Below are 14,160 nucleotides of genomic sequence, written 5' to 3'. Positions count from 1 at the left end.
GAATGTAATAAAATTAAAGCTGAACATGACAAGGTATTTCTTGAAAAACGACAAATTTCTGAAAAATTTGAAAAATTGAAAAACGTTGTCAAAGATAGTGATGATCGAAATGGAAAAACAGCTAAAGAAAATGAACATCTAAGAGCTGTTTTGAGATTAAAAGAGGAATCAATTAACAAACAACTGGATGAAATTTCTAAACTAAAACTTAAAGTTCAAGAAATTGAAAATGAAAATGAAAGAATCCAATTAAAATTAAACAGCTATAGCTCAACTAGCTTTGTTTTGCAGCATATTGTTCCCAAACCTTTAGGGAAAAACAAAGCTTGTGAGGATGTGTTTTCTGATGGAACGGGTGTAGGGTTTCACAAAGTTCCACCGCCAATCTAAGACAACTACACGAAAAAGCAGTCTAGTTTGGTGGAAATTGAGGAAGAAAATGATGTTACACTTCCTGAGAACATTGATGTCATGTTCACGTCTTCCAATGACGAGGGTGTCCAAAATGATGTGGTGAAAAGTGTGTTAGACAAAGTGCTTAAACCGGATTGTGACCCTTCTGAGGAGGATGGATGTTTTCTAGACAAATACATTCCGAAGCAAAAGTCCAAAAACAACTTACATGATGAATCTAATCTTGTCATGTACAAGATGTCGGGATCGGATAAGTTGTTTTCGGATTCTGAGTTTCCATTAGAGAATGTTAATTTGAACAAATTGACAAATGTTTTTAAACTGGTCGAAATCGAGTTGTCAGAAGTGAATGATCTGAGTCGAAAGAAAGAGAGGGTTGACAACAAGAAGACTGTTTATCCACCACGTTTTTACAATAACAACAAAAGCAACTGGTCGGGTAGTTATCATGGGGGTAAACCATATCAGAAAAGATATGTTCCAAACAAGAAGTTTGTCGAAAAGAAAACATTTGTGAACAGTTCAAGTTCACTTGCTGATGAAGAACAAGAATTTTTTTCAAAATCAAACAGAGAATTTTTTGAGAAGAGAGCTTCACAGGCTCAGTCTGAAGGCATGAGTCGAGTAGCTGATACTCGTACTTGCTTTAGATGTGAACAGGTTGGTCATATTGCACGAAAATGTACATATGTGAAGCCTAAGACTGAAGTTGTGAAGGTTCAACAAAAGAAAATTAATAAAAAGGGTAAAGCACCGATGTATGTTGAGAAGAAAGTTGTTGAGAAGAAAACTGTTCAAATTGACAACTTGAAAGTAAAAACTAAACCCGTAAAGAAGATGGTAACTCAAAATGATAAATTTTATAACAGGGTTGAAGAAACTAAACAGGTGTGGAAACCTAAAATTGTACCAAAAGTCGAAAAGAAAGTTTCAACTTCTGAGGTGAAAAAGGCTGAAGAATCAAGTACGGTTGATTATGATTCAAAATTTCCACCTCCCAAGTCTAAGAATTTCAAAATTCAAATTGCAAAAGTCACGGTTACACCTAAGGCTGGTAAGGCCTGCGTGGACACCATGTTTGACTGAACAGTTTGAATTGTCGGAGCTTCCTGGATCGCGAAGCATGAATCGGCATCTTTCTTGAAGTTGTTTAAATGATGATTTGTTATGTGCAGGATCTTCCACAACTTGTATCCAGGTGGATAGTGGAGCGTCAAGGCATATGACAGGGAAGACCACATTACTGTATGATGTGAATAACATTAATGGTGGTTATGTGGGTTTTGTGGGTAATCAAGGAGGAAGGATCATAGGTGAAGGAACGTTATCGAATGGCATCATAACGTTTGAAAGAGTTAACTACATCGCTGAGTTGGAGAACAACCTACTGAGTATTTCACAGATTTGTGACAGGATGTACACTACTCATTTCACCGACAAAGAATGTTCGATCTTGAAACCTGGATTTGTGATACCTGACGAATGGATCATCATGAGGGCACCAAGGGTCAATGATCTGTACGTGTTAGACATGAGTGTTGCTACGACTACCACGGGTCAGGCTCATTGTTTTGTGTCCAGAGCAACGGAGAAAGAATCACGTTTATGGCACCGAAAGATGGGGCATATTCACTTAAGGAAAATGAATCATTTGGTGCATAACGATCTAGTGACGGGAGTGAATATTAAAGGTTTTCATCTGGAAGGGGAGTGCATAAGCTGTGTCAGAGGCAAACAGAAGAAAAAGTCACATCCCTCAAAGCAAGTTAATTCAGTTTCGAGACCATTGGAACGACTTCACATGGATTTGTTTGGTCCAGTGAACGTTAAGAGTATAACAGGAGATTCCTATTGTCTGGTAGTGACTGATGACTACTCTAGATTTTCGTGGGTCATGTTTTTGAAAACAAAAGACGAAACCTTTGATAGTTTGATAGTATTGTTTAAGAAAATTGAGAATCTGTACCAGAGACCGATTTGTAGAATTCGAAGTGACAATGGTACTGAGTTCAAAAACAGTAAGATGGAGGAATACTGTGATGAAAAAGGTATACTGCATGAGTTTAGTGCTCCGTACACTCCTCAGCAAAATGGAGTTGCAGAACGCAAGAACCGGACGCTAATTGAGACAGCCAGAACGATGCTTGCAGATTCCAAGTTACCAATTAATTTCTGGGGTGAAGTTGTTTCTGCTGCATGCTATACTCTCAACAAAGTTCTTACTATAAAGAAGTTCAACAAGACGTGTTTTGAGCTAATCAATAAACGCAAGCCGAATTTGAAGTATCTAGAACCGTTTGGGTCACCCTATACGGTAATAGAGCCTAACGGCAAGTTTGGTACAAAGAGCTTTGAAGGAATATTTGTTGGATATATAGGTCCTACACGGTGCGTCTTTGTTCCAAGTGAAAAGCGTATTATTGAAGCAGCAAATGTTGAATGTCAGGGATATACTATGCCGCCTCAGAATCCTGGTGATTCATGGCGTTATAATTACGACAAACTTTGGGAATCGTTTGACATTAGAGAAGAATCAGAGGAAGAGGATGATTTCTTTGATGAGCTGGATGTTTTTCGAGAGTATGAATCGACGCTCAGGTTTCCAGCAGAATATTCTAGAAGACCTCATGAGACTTCAAATGATGATGAAGCAGGTCCTAGCAATATTGGTGATCATGATGATGAAGTTGCTCCTGGTAAACAGTCGGTGGTGAATAATGATCAAGTAGCTGACAATATACCAGTATTTGACCATGGTGATTCAGACATTGAGGGGGAGCAGATCTAGTTATCAAGTCAAACAAACCAAGTTGGTGAACAGGATGCAGAGCAGAATGTTACTAATCTGGAAGGAAATGTAGATGTTCTAGGCAAAGTGATGCCGCGAACTTTTTCTTATCATCCAGAGGAGTTGATTATAGGAGAATTGCAATCGGGCGTTCGCACCAGACATCAAATTGACCAGGGCCAATCAAGTTTTTATTCATCAGTAACATCTTTACAAGATGAATTTTCACTTTGTTGTTTTATTTCGCAGATAGAACCTCGAACATACAAAGAGGCGCTTACTGAGGATTCTTGGGTCAACGCGATGCAAGAAGAGCAGAACCAATTTGAAAAGTTGAGAGTCTGGAAACTTGTGGATCTACCTGATGGTCATCGGAAAATCAACACCAAATGGGTGTTTAAGTGTAAGAGAGACGACAGAGGAGTAGTAGTTAGAAACAAAGCTCGACTCGTCGTTCAAGGTTTCAGTCAACAGGAGGGGATCGATTTTACCGAGGTATACGCTCCTGTGGCAAGACTTGAAGCTATCAGGATCTTTCTAGCATTTGCATCCTGGAAGAATTTTAAAGTTTATCACCTCTATGTGAAGTCGGCCTTTCTCTATGGCAAAGTGAAAGAGGAAGTATATGTGGGACAGCCACCGGGTTTTGTCGATCCACATCATTCAAACAAAGTTTATCTCTTGGATAAAGCGTTATATGGCTTGCACCAGGCCCCGAGAGCCTGGTATGAGACATTATCTCAGCATTTGCTAGCCAATCACTTCATCCGAGGAACAATTGATGCTACACTCTTCACAAAAGTAGTCGACGGTCACCTGCTGATAGTACAGATTTATGTGGATGACATAATTTTCGGGTCAACAAACGAGAACTTGTGCAAAGATTTTGAGCAAGTGATGAAGCAAAAATTCGAAATGTCATCAATGGGGGAAATGAAATTCTTTCTAGGTCTCCAAGTTGATCAGCTTCCTGAAGGAATTTTCATACACCAGACGAAGTATGTTCATGATATTCTAGAGAAATTTCGAATGTCAGACTCTTCTCCTGCTGCAACCCCGTTAGCAACAAATCATGGGATTCACCCAGATCTCACCGGAGACTGGGCAGACGAAAGATTATATTGATCCATGATTGGTTCCTTGATGTATCTAACCGCTTCACGGCCCGACATTATGTATCCAACGTGCCTCGCAGCTAGATTTCAATCTAACCCAAGAGCATCACACTTGATCATTGTAAAAAAGGATATTGCGCTACCTGAAAGGAACTCCATCGTTGGGGTTGTGGTATCCTAGGAAAGGCGATTTCACGCTCGAGGGCTATTCCGACTCGGATTTCGGATGCTGCAAACTCAATGCCAAATCAACAACTGCAGGATGTCAGTTCTTTGGACCCCGCTTGGTCACCTGGCAATGTAAGAAACAAACATCTGTGGCGCTATCCACATGTGAAGCAGAATACGTATCTGCAAGCAGCTGCTGTTCTCAGATCCTGTGGATACAACAACAGATGCGCGACTACGGTTTGCAGTTTCTTAACACTCCTATTTTTGTTGATAATGAGGCCGCAATAAACATAACTAAAAATCCGGTACATCACGCTAAAACAAAACATATAGAAATTCGTCATCACTTTATTCGAGACTGCTTCGAGAAAAAGTTGATACGAATCGAGAAAATCCACACTGATGAGCAAAAAGCTGATCTTCATACCAAAGCTTTTGACAGAACACGTTTCAAATATCTTTTAAAACTAAACGGTATGATGCTCTTTTCAGTGTCGGATGGAATTGTTAGCGTTGATGCAGAAACCACTCTAGATGATGATGATAAACAATCTGCAATGGTTTGTCGATTTTTTACCTGTTTTGGTCTTTAGGGGGAGATAGATATATTTGTGTATATATATACTTTTAGAAAATCCAAAAACATTAAAAAATCAAAAAGCTAAAAGATATGATAAAACCTCAAAATTTCAAAAACAATAGAAAATGAAAAAGAGCTCGTGTAAAAAGGGAAAATGATAGTACATTAGTTTGACAGTTATCGTATGCTAAAGATTTGTAAAGTATAAAGATTTAAATAGCTTACTAGTGATATGAGGATAAATTTTCACACATTTAGTAGATTTATTTGGGATATAAATCTAAAAAACTTAAACTTGCAAAATCTGTGGGGAACACTACTTGGATATATAGGTAACCCCTGAAATCTCGTTTGAAAGATTTCATTTTCTGATATACTAGGTGTTTCTACTAAATGATGTCTGGGGTATTATTCCGGGACTTCTTCTGAACGGTAGTTCTGACCTAGTCCCTGGATAATGCTTTGCAGTAAATGCTTGAAACATAGCATTCTAGCCCTCAGTGATTAGACAATAAAATTGATAATCATCTGTTGTAGCTAAAAGATCCTCTAACGGGGACATTCATGCAAAGTCGAAACTGATATCTCTCTGCGCATACGGAAGTATCGACCTAAGATCCCTCAGTCCTCGCAATACCTAAATTATGTACAGACATCATCTTAGTATATTCATCTGTAAATTAGAAATTTGAAATACTGGATACGAGAGTATATTCAAGAGGTGGGACACATGATTGTGCTAAGTTCTTAAATCAACTAAGTCATATATCCTGAGTATTTTGAAAATTGTGTTGAAAATTTAAAATCTATCTAGGTAAAATGTTTAAGTCTGAATATGAATTAAAGCTTAACGGTACTGATAACTTATCTAAGAAACTGATATGATTCCCTGACACGCTCACCAAAAGTTGTCTGTAAATAGATTTTTTTTTTCATTACTTTCTGTATTTCAGCTTACTTTTCGAATTAAAATCTGCATTGAAAATACAAAAATATTTTACATTTCTGATTTATTTTTAGACAAACCAAAGTGGAAAGTTTATCTTCAGATTCACAGTCTGATGCAATTGCAGAAAGTTGATCCTAAGCTGAAAAGACAGGTTGGGAGCTAATCTTAACACAAACAGAGAGTTTGGAAAGCCAAAATACAAGTTCATTAATTTGTATCTTGTAAAATTTTCAGAAAAATGATAAATCAAATCATCAGTATGTTTTGTTTCAGGTCAACCAAGGTCATTAAATTGAACTTGGTAGATAAATTAAGCTCCTAGGGTCATTAATTTGGACCTAGATGCTTAAGTGGACTTCTCAATCACTGATAAAAGAAAAAGGGTCAAAAATGTGAAAAGGTTCAAAAGTTAATCGATTGGAAAAGGTCAAGTGCCTTGGATCGAACAGGCCAGCCAATCGGCTAGCCCAGCCGATCGAACAGGCTGTTCGATCAAGGTCACACTATAAATAGGAGGTCAGTGCTTCTAGAAAGTCTTTTCTTTCTCGTTCGAACAAACACTTTCCTACTCGATTCATTTCACTAAGATCTTTGATTCCCTCTGCATTTTAGATTTGATTTGTTGGTTTGCACATCATCTCAAATGGCAAAGGTATGTCTTTCATCTTTGAACTTGTTCATGATTCATAGCAGTTTTTAGTGTTCTTCATCAGTCGGACCTTAAAATCAAGATTTAGAAAGATTTAGGAAGTGTTAGAAAAATCTGAAAGCATGGTTTTGATCGCAATAACAAGATCTACAAGTTACCATTTCAATTTCTGAAAAATCTTGTTAAAATTTGATAGATCTGAGATGTTTAGGTTAAGAATGTCGGAACTTCGAATGAGAATTTGATGATATTTTAGGGTGTTTTTGACATAGATGAACATAGGGTTTTGATCGCGACAGTGTGTAGTTCATAGATCTATGTTCAATTTGTTCAAATCTAATAAAAAGTTTTTCATGTTCTTGAATGTTCATGTTTCTTGAAGATAATGTTAGTCGTTCGGCTAGCCCAGCCGATCGAACAACATCATGTTTCAAAGAAAGTGTTTTGACTAACTTTGATTATCTGCCTTGAAGTTTGTGCCTATAATATGAAATATTTGGGTGTTAGTAAATACTGATAAATGTTTGATGATCAGAAAAGCATTGCCAGCCGATCGGCTAGCCCAGCCGATCGAATAGCAATTGCTATCCGATCGAATAACACTTCATCATATCATGGTTCTAGACTTAGTTTGTTAATCGTTCGAACAGCATTTTGCTAACCGTTCGAACAGCATCTTGCTAATCGAACGAACAACATCTTGCTAATCGAACGAATAGCATTCTGCTAACCGATCGAACAGCATCATGCTAGCCGATCGAACAACAGTTTGTTAACCGATCGAACAGCATCCTGCTGATCGATTGAGTAGTCTTGTTTGATGATAGAATTGTGTTCACTACTCACTTAGATTTTTGTGCATAATTTCTTGCTAACCGATCAAAGAGTTTTTGCTAGCCAATCGGACATCATAAATTGCTAGCCGATCGAACAGACCATTCGATCGAACAGCAAGTTAATTTCATTACATCATTCCTAACCGATCGAACAGCAAATACTCTTCGATCGAACAGGCCATTCGATTCACAGTGTTATCACATTGAAAAACTTCAAGTGTTAGAAAATTTTTCAATCTATGTCATACTTGAGTCTCTATTCTTAATGATTGAATAATTTATGCAGGGACGTGGAAAGGACGCTGACAAGGGTCACAATGTACCTTGTTCGATTGATGCTGAATCAACAACAGGGACTGTGGTAGAGAAGATGGCGACATTTCTAAGAGAAAGTAGAATTGCAAAAGCTATATCAGATAAAACAGTGGTTTATGTATCGCATGTTAGAGCTTTCTGGAATTCGGCAAGATTTGATACTACGGATAAAACAATACATGTTGTTGTGACAAAGAAGGACGAGAATGAAAAGGATATAGATGTTGAAGTTGTGTTTGGAGTTGGAGATGTGAGAAGAGTTTTAGAGTTACAAGATTCTGATAATGATCCGACTTTCATGTCAGAACGTCTTGCAAAAGGATTGTGGTGTAGAATGGGATTCACAGGACATATCAATGGAAAGATGTACAAAAGAAGTTTTTCTAAAGCGTACAGATACTTGATGCATTGCTTGGTGCATTCCTTGTCTCATAGGAAAGGAGCTTATGATGAAGTTTCGGACTATATCATGAATATAGTTGTAAGTCTAGTGCTGAACAGGAAATACAACATATCTCAAGTGATTTTTGAATTCATGAAAGAAAATTGTGAAGCTGGAATAGACAAATATATCATGTATCCAAGATTCATCATGATGATCTTGAATGACAAAATCGAGGATTTGCCAAAAGACAGCAATGATGTGATGGAGATGAGTATAGTGAACAAAGCAACAATATTGAGGATAACCAAAGATAAGGATGCAAAGACAAAAGAGTTGATATGTGCAATGAAGGACAAAGCTTATGTAGCTCCAAAAGATGACAAATGGAGACATGATAATAGCAGTTCGGATAATGAGGATAATAGAATGAGTGAGATGGTTGAGAAAAAGACAAGATGGTGGTGTATTAGAGATGGTAAAAGGAAACAGAAAAGGGTATAGTGAAAGGGGGAGTACTATAACACTTAGATCTTTTTCATAAAAATATTTCTAATCTTGTTTTTCAATGATTGTCTTGCAGGGTCTTCTGGAGAGCCTCAAAGAAGGTTGATTGATGAAACTGTTATTGAACCTACAGTGGTTATTGAGCAAGGTAATGAGACTTTAAAGCAAACGTTGGAGAGCTATTTCAGAAAGAATGAAGAACTTGCAGCTCAACAAGCTCAAAAGTCAGTAGCTCAAAAGGATGAAACTCAGAAAAGTTCTAGTGATGAAGATTCAGAAGCAACTTTATCTGAATCTGAACTAGTTGCTGAAACCGTGGGAAAAGGCAAAGTGCAGTTAAAGAAAAAGCCTTCAACGAAGAGAAAGGATTCGGATGAAGAAGATTCTCCATAGGATCCTGATCTATCAAAGAAAAACATAAAGAAACGTAAAGCTGCTCCTGCGGGTGTTATTCCAAGGAATGTTAGAGCAAGAAAGTTGAGTGCTGAATCTCAAAAAGAGATTGAAGGAAAGAAGAAACAGGACGATGTTGAAAAGAGTCCTGCGGTTGAAATTCCAAAAGAAACTCCAATTGATGAATCCAAAAAGCTAAATGAAGAAGATGATTATGTGGAGATTACAGGAGTCAAATTTGCAAGTCCAAAACCTGTTCATCAAGACATTCCTGAATCATCACAACCAAAGGAAGACGACTTCAATCTAGACTTTGATAGTTTTGGTGGCGCAACTGGTAATTTCTTTGATGACATGCCTGAAGGTGAAAGTGATATATTTAACGATCAGGTAGTTAAAGATTTGGTTCAAAGAGTTAAAGCTTTGGAGAAAGAGAAAGCAGAAGCTGAAACAGAGCGCAATAAACTGAAGAAAAAGATTGATGAATTGATAGATTCAAACAACAACTTTGTTGATGCATTAGTTGTGAAAGAAAACAGAATGAAAAAGATGAAGGAGGATACTGAAGATAATCCTCAAGTAGTTGAAAACTTGACAAGTGAGATAGCCTTGTTGAACGCCAAGGTACAAGATCTGCAAAATATCAACCAAACGCTGAACCAACTTCTTAATGAAATGAATGAAGCATCGTCAAATGAAATGAAAGCAATGAAGTTGGAAATGGAAGCAATGAAAGTAGACAAAGTGATGAAAGACCAACAACTTCAAATGTTAACTGCTGTAGTTGAAACTCATCTGAAGCTGAATATTCATGAAGCGTTTGATCAAATTGATATAATAAAGGCTAACGAGAGAAGACAAGAACGTGAACGTCAAATTGCTGAAGAAGCTAACCTCAGAAACAAAGGAATAGCTGAAGAGGTTGAAGTAATTGATGTTTCTCAGAATCAACCTGATATGGGTGGATCGTCTTCTCAACCAGATGCTGTAATGATTGACATACAAGAAGTTGCTGAGAATGATAAGGAGATGGTAGAAGCTGAAAATGAAGAAGTTCATGAGCCAGAGTTTTTAATGGTTGGTGAACCAGTTGAACCTATCATTCATGAAAAGGTTCTTAGAGATGTTGAAGTAATTCAAAGAAAAAGAAAAGCAAGAGAGGTACTACTTTTGGAGTATACCACTGACAAATTTGTGATGGTCGGTGATGCTTATACAGTACCTTACAACGGGAAAGAAGTGGCAAAGTTAACAAGATTCTATGAGTTAAAAAGAAAAGGAAAGATTGCTCGGGGAGAGATTGTTGATGACGATACAGATAGGGATTTATTTGGAGATGGAGAAGAAGAAGAGAAAGATGATGATCAAGATGATAAAGCTGATGATAAATCCGATAAAGCTGATAAACCTGATGATGATGATGATCAAGGCACATCTGGTTTATTAATCAATAATCCGTCTGTTCAAGACAAGGTGAATCAATTGATGAATAATGAAGTTAATGAACAGAATGATGATGTAGAGTTTGAAGCGTCATCTTCTGGGAAACAATCTGATGATCAGGTACATCTTTCTAACCCTACCATTATTTCTTTATCTGGTTATCAACAAGGAGAGGTAGAGGTTAGAAGAACTAGAGCCGAAATGTTAGAAGAGTTGGGGTTGGAAGATGGGAAATTCAAATTTGATATTGAAGATGAAATTCCACAATCTCCAGCAAAAGATTTTGAGCCCCGATTTCCTCTTGAAGCTGATCATTATGATAATGTGATTATTGAAACTGATTCGGATTCATGAAGAAGAAAGAATAGATTTTCATTATGAAGGTGAAGATGATGCATTTCCAACATTCACTTAAATGTTTCAAGAAATGAATGAAGATGACCTCAGAAGGAAGATTGAAGAAAGAATCGCTTCAGCAGATATGCCTGAGCCAGTACCAAGAGAGATTTCAGCTGAAGAAAAGAAAAGATGGTTCAAAGTTATGCCAAAAGAAAGAAAAACTCTCAGGGCTCTACAATATTTTACTCATGACAAAGATCTGTCTTGGGGCGATATTCTATCTTGGGGTTATCTGGAGGATCTAAAGGTTTATGCAATTCGAAGAGAACAGGGTGTACAGTATTTTAGATGCTTATCAGATATTGCTACTTTACCCTGGTGGGACGTAGATGAGTTGGTAGTGACCAAGAACATCAAGCAATACTACTACGGTCCTGAAGTCAAAGAAAGAGATCAGAAATTGTGGAACTACATCAAATTTCAAGCGAAAAACAATTATCCAGATTGGAAACCACAATTTCCTAAACAGATTGTGAAGTATACGGAGAAAGGAGAAAAGGATATTACTCTGGATGTGAAGCCTCCAAAATGCTTGAAGAGCATGCCACTAAGAGCTATTGAACAAGACTTCTTTGATCTATTTCAAGCTTGGCTTTATAATCCTTCAACAGCTGAAACAGTTATCTCCTTATTTGACAAAACCACTGGAGAAGCAAGAAGAATCAGTATCTTAGATCCGATGTGGTTGGTCAACTGCTCAAAGAAAGACATAGATTGTCTGTTCGTCAACAAGATAATCTATGATAAGAAAGACAAGGTGATAGCTCAGCAGTACCAGGGTGTGGTGGATGTATGTTTTGCAAAAGAAATTAACTCTGGAAAGAATTGGAAGACATCATGGAGAGAGCTAGAGATTGATGAATTTCTGAAGGCGTATAAAAGAAGTTTAAGATCAAAAGAGATAGCAAGAAAAGCTGCTGAGAGAGGGAGAAGAAACCTTGGGTATGTACCTCCTACTGATCAAACACCGATTGAATCTGAAGAAAACAAGATCCCGAAGTGGGACAGGAAGCGTGATGGTGATCCTGTGTATAGAAACTGGTGGATGACAGAGGGAAGGCATAAAAGAAAAAGAATGTTAGCAGAACGTGAGGAAAAGAGAAGACAGAAAGCTCGTGAAAGGAGACGCAACAGAAAATGATAAAGACTTTGCTGGAAGGAACTACAGTTACCTCCGAGGGGGAGTCTGTTAGTGCACAACGTCTGTAGCTTCCGTCAGCATGAAGTCATCTTTTGTATAGTTGTATAGTTTATATGTATAGGAGATCAGGATATGGGATTGTATTGTTAATGTGCTATGTTACAAGCCGATCGGATGGCTTAGCCGATCGGATAGCTCAGCCGATCGAACAGGCTGTTCGATCGAATGGCCCAACCGATCGGTTAGCCCAACCGATCGGTCAGCACTTAGTCATCCTGATGCCTATAAATAGTAGCTCAGTTAGTTTATTTAGTACCTTTTGCAACTTTGAGAACTGAGCTAGGAGATTGTCTGTGTTCTTACGGTTCTGTACTTTGTCACATCAAGTAATAGAATTACAGACGGAGATTAATGAAATCACTGTCTCTTTGTGTATCATCTACGTGATCATCTGGATTCCGCACTATGATCACATCATTAGATTCATCTACATTTACAGGAAGATCCCATCAGATTAGGGACCAACAACTTTTTGGACTGATTCATACCGAAATCAGACAAGAGTGCGAATGATGATCCGATCATGGTGGTTTACACTATGATTGGAACTAACAAGCTTTACTCTGATTTCGAGTATCCGCTTCAGAACGTTAAGATTGAGAATGTTGAGAAAGTTTTCAAACTCATTGAAATTGACATTGCTGAAGTAAACAACAAAGAATTCTTTTCAAAACCGAAAAAGTCATTTGTTACATCACTTTCCAACAACTCGAGCAAAAAGGAGCGGGAAGGGAATGCTAACAACAAGAAAAATGGTAGCAACTTTAAAAACAAAGGAATTGGTTTTGAGAAAAAGATGGCTAAGAAGGTTGTTAAGCCAAAAGATAAAATGAATGATATCTTTGTTGTTGGACCAAGTGTGGATGATGAGAAAGAATACATCTTTAGTCAGAAAGTCGTGGACGATTTCAATGCGGTAAAGAAACTGAAAGAGGAATCATTCAAGTCAACTTTTGTCGAGTATAACAAAAGAATTTGTTCCCGTTGCAATGAAATTGGGCACATGGCAAAACAATGCAAGAAAGTTTTCGAAAAACCTGTCGCTGTAAAACTTGTTGTTCAAAAACCTCGACCTAAGTCACCAGTTGACATAAAGGGTAAAAAACCAATGGTTTCACCAATCCGCATCTTGAAAAGAGGTGAATCTTTGAAGTCGGAAGATAAGCCGAAATCAACATTTGAGATTGGCGAATCTTCAAACTCTCAAATGACTTCAAAACCAAAGGTTTTGAAAGATGATGTTGCAGAGTTTAAATCTGAGCTTGATAAGTTTCTTGCAGAGTTCCCCCCGATCAAAAATGAAGTAAAACCAAAAGCTAAAATTGGTATACCGTGTGATTTAGTGTTTGGAAGTGTGTCACATGTTAAGAAATCATGGGCATCATTGTTCGAATGATTTGATATAATGTTTGCAGGGGGTGCCCAGGTTAATCATTTCAAAATGGATCATGGACAGTGGAGCCTCTAGACATATGACGGGGATGCTTGCACTGCTTTACGACGTAAAATCAATCAACGGAGGCTACGTGGGTTTTGCAAGAAATCAGGGTGGCAGGATCATAGGCCAAGGGACCCTGTCGAATGGGATCATTTCGTTTGAGAAAGTGAACTAAATCATAGAATTAGAAAACAATTTACTTAGCATTTCTCAAATATGTGATAAATCGTTTACTGTATATTTTACAAAAAGACGAATGTTTGATTTTAAAACCTGGGTTTAAAATCCCTGATGATATGGTGTTGTTGCGCGCTCCACGGGAGAACGACTTGTATATCCTCGATATGAGTGTCGCAACACCAACAAATCATCAAAAACAGTTTTTTGTGTCAAAAACGAAAGTAATAGAAAAAGAATCTATTATGTGGGATCGAAAGATGGGCCACATTCATGTTAGAAAAATGAATTTTCTGGTGCATAATGATTTAGTAGAAGGTGTAAATCTAAATAATTTTCATTTGTCTGATGATTGTGTAGCTTGTAAGAAGGGAAAGCAGACCAGGAAGTCATACCCACAGAA

Source organism: Helianthus annuus, chromosome 17 (assembly GCF_002127325.2).
Source record: "Helianthus annuus cultivar XRQ/B chromosome 17, HanXRQr2.0-SUNRISE, whole genome shotgun sequence".
Lineage (NCBI taxonomy): Eukaryota > Viridiplantae > Streptophyta > Magnoliopsida > Asterales > Asteraceae > Helianthus > Helianthus annuus.
Note: the sequence above shows the minus strand (reverse complement) of the source record.